Source organism: Marmota monax, unplaced genomic scaffold, assembly GCF_021218885.2.
Source record: "Marmota monax isolate L192 unplaced genomic scaffold, Marmota_monax_Labrador192_F-V1.1 WCK01_AAM20220418_F8-fsc00875, whole genome shotgun sequence".
Taxonomy (NCBI): Eukaryota; Metazoa; Chordata; class Mammalia; order Rodentia; family Sciuridae; genus Marmota; species Marmota monax.
The window spans coordinates 110,450-114,481 of NW_026692774.1; positions in this window are offsets into that span (position 1 = coordinate 110,450).

The following is a 4,032-nucleotide window of genomic DNA, read 5'->3' on the forward strand; positions in this document are numbered from 1 at the left end:
GAAGAACAAAATTTGGTGGGCCAAGTGCGACTGCAATACCAATCATTCCTGCAAAGTATCACCAAGTTCGGGGAAAACAAGGTTTGCTCAGATTTCAGTCAACTCGGAGTTCTGTGGAAGCTTGAAAATACTATCAAATGAAAGTGTTTTTTCCTTGCCTCTGATTAGGTTTACTTCAAAAGAGAACAAAGCATAGAGAGCTTTCTGAGAACTAATTGAGTGTCTCAAGTTGCATACAGCTAGCACAACCTGTGTTTGATTTAGAGATTCAATTGCCTCTATCCCTACAGAAGATAACAAAGTGAAACGTAAAAATATACAGTGTTCTTGCAAATGAACCTTTCAATCCAGAAGAACGAAATTTGGAGGGCCAAGTGCAGTGGGAGAAGCGATCATTTCTATGAAGAATCAACAATATGGGGTTAAAAATATTTTTGCTGAGATTTTAGTCAACTCGAGTTCTGTGGAGACTGGCAAACACTTTCATGTGAAAGTGTTTTTTCCTTGCCTTTGCTTTGGGCTACTTCAAAAGGGATCAAAGCATAGAGCACACTCTTAGAACTAATTGAGTGTATCCACTTTCAAGCAGCTAGAAACAACCGTGTTTGACTTAGAGATCCAACTGCCTCTATTCGAATAGGGGAAAATAAAGTGAAACCTAAATATTCAAAATATTACTGAAATGAACACTCAAACCTAGAAGAACGAAATTTGGGGGGGTGGGGGGGGCAAGTGCGACTACAATATCAATAATTCCTGTAAAGTATCAAAAATTATCAGGTGAAAAAATATTTGCTGGGATTTCAGTAAACTCCGAGTTCTGTGGAAGCTTGGCAAACGTTTTCAAAGAAAAGTGTTCCTTTTTTCCTCTGCTTTGTGCTACTTCAAGAAGGAAAAATTCATAGAGAAAGCACTGAAAACTAATTGAGAGTGTCAAGTTTCAAACAGCTAGCAAAAACCATGTTTGATTTAGAGTTCCAAGAGCATTTATCCCTATAGGGGAAAACAAAGTGAAACATAAAAATTCAAAGGGTTACTGCAACCGAATGCTTCAATGTAATAGAATGAAATTTGGGGGGCCAAGTGCGACTGGACTACCAATCATTCCTACGAAGTATCATCAAGATATGATGAAAAAATATTTGCTGAGATTTCAGTAAACTAGGAGTTCTGTGAAAGCTTGGCAAACACTTTCAAATGAAAGTGTTTTTTTTGTGTTTTTTTTTTCAGCCTCTGCTTTGGGCTAGATCAAGAAGGAACAAACCATAGAGATTGCACTGAAAAGAAGTTCAGTATGTCAAGTTTCAAGCAGGTAGCACAAACCGTGTTTGATTTTGCATTCCAACTGCATCTATCCCTATAGGGGAAAACTAAGTGAAATGTAAAATTCAAACTGTTCCTGCAGTTGGATGCTTCAACCTAAAAAAAAAATGAAATTTGAAGGGCCAAATGCAAGTAATGATCATACTTGCCAATTATGAAAAAGATCACGTGAAAAAATGTTTGCTAAGATTTCTGTAAACTTGGTTTTGTGGAAGCTTGGGAAACGCTATCAAAAGAAAGGTTTTTTTTTTTTTTCTTGCCTCTGCATAGGGCTACTTCAAGTGGAAAAAAAGCATAGAGATCGTACTGAGAACTAATTCAGTGTGTCACATTACAAGCAGGTAGAAAAACAACGTGTTTGATTGAGAGTTCCAACAGCATCTATCCCTATAGGGGAAAACAAAGTGTTCGATTTTGAGTTCCAACAACATCTATCCCTATAGGGGAAAACGAAGTGAAACCTAAAAATTCAAAGTGTTCCTGCAAACGAACACTTCAAAGTAGTAGAATGATATTTGGGGGTCCAAGTGCAAATGGAGTATTGATCATTCATACCAAGTATAATCATGATAGGGTGAAAAATGTTTTCTGTGATTTCAGTAAACTAGGAGTTCTGTGGAAGCTTGGCAAATGCTTTCAAATGAAAGTGTGTTTTCCAGCCTCTGCTTTGTGCTAGATCAAGAGGGAAAAAAGCATAGTGATTGCACTGAGAACTAATTCAGTATGTCAATTTTCAAGCAGCTACACCAAACCGTGTTTGATTTAGAGTTCCAACTGCATCTATCCCTAAAGGTGAAAATGAAGTGAAAATTAAAATTCAAACTGTTCCTGCAGTCCAACGCTTGAACCTAGAAGAACAAAATTTGAAGGGCCATGTGCGACTGGAGTAATGATCATTCTTGCAAATTATGAAAAAGATCACGTGAAAAACTGTTTGCTGAGATTTCTGTAAACTGGGTTTTGTGGAAGCTTGGCAAATGCTATCAAAGTAAAGAGTTTTTATCTTGCCTCTTCTTAGGGCTACTTCAAGAGGGAACAAAGCATAAAGATCATACTGAGAACTAATTCAGTGTGTCAAGTTTCAAGCAGCTAGCAAAATCCATGTTTGATTTAGAGTTCCAACTACATCTATCTCTTTGGGGGAAAATGAAGTGAAACCTCAAAATCCAAAAGTGTTCCTACAAATGAATGATTGAACATAGTAGAACGAAATTTGGGGGGCCAAGTTTGACTGGAGTACTGATCATTTCTACCAAGTGTCATCAAGATAGTGTGAAAAATATTTGGTGGGATTTCAGTAAACTCGGAGTTCTGTGGAAGCTTGGCAAATGCTTTCAAAAGAAAGTTTTTTTTTTTTTTTTTAACCAGCCTCTACTTTGGACTACTTCAAGAGGAAAAAAAGCATAGAGAGCACTCAGAGAACTGATTAAGTTTGTCAAGTTTGAAGTAGCTAGCACAAACCATGTTTGATTTAGAGTTCCAAATGCATCTATCCTTATAGGGGAAAACTTAGTGAAACCTAAAAATTCAAAGTGTTTCTTCAAAAGAACACTTCAACCTAGAATAACGAAATTTGGGGGACCAAGTGCAACTGGTGTAGTGATCATTCTTGCTAATTATCAAAAAGATCGGTTAAAAAAATTGCTGACATTTCTCTAAACTCGGAGTTTTGTGGAATCTGGGCAAATGCTAACAAAAGAAAGTGTCTTTTTCTTGCCTCTGCTTAGCCCTACTTCAAGAGGGAACAAAGAATAGAGATTGCACTGAGAATTAATTCAATTTGTCAAGATTCAAGCAGCTAGCACAAATCATGTTTGACTTAGAGTTCTAAATGCATATGTACCAATAGGGAAAAATGAACCAATACCTCAAAATTCAAAGTGTTCCTGCAAACGAATGCCTCAACCTAGAAGAATGAAATTTTGGGGGCCAAGTTCGATTGGAGTACCAATCATAACTGCAAAGAACCAAAAAGATTGTGGAACAAAATATTTGCTGATATTTCAGTCAATTCCATGTTCAGTGGAAGCTTGGCAAATGCATGTTCTTGAAAGTGATTATTCCTTCACTGAAATGTGCCTCTGCTTATGGCTAAATCAAGAAAGAACAAATTATAGAGAGTGCACTCAGAACTAATTCAGTATGTCGAGTTTCAAGCAGCTAGCACAAACCATGCTGTACTTATAGTTACAACTTCATCTATCCCTATAGGGAAAACTGAAATGAACAAAATTGAAACTTTTCCTTCAGTTGAACACTTCAACATAGAACGAAATCTGGGGGACCAAGTGCTACTGGAGTACGGGTCATTCTTGCCAAGTATCAACAAGATCAGGTGAAAAAATATTTCTTGAGATTTCGGTAAACTTGGAGTTCTGTGGAAGTTGGCAAAAGCTTTCAAATAAAAGTGTGTTTTTGCCAGCCTCTGCTTAGGGCTTCTTCAAGAGGGAACAAAGCATAGAGAGTGCACAGAGAACTGATAGTGTGTCAAGTTTGAAGCAGCTAGCACAAACCGTGTTTGATTGTTTGCCAAGCTTTCACAGAACTCCTAGTTTACTGAAATCCCAGCAAACATTTTTTCACCCTATCTTGATGATACTTGGTAGAAATGATTGGTAATCCAGTCACACTTGGCCCCACCAAATTTGCTCTACTACATTAAATCATTCGTTTGCAGGAACACTATGAATTTTTAGGTTTTATTTCATT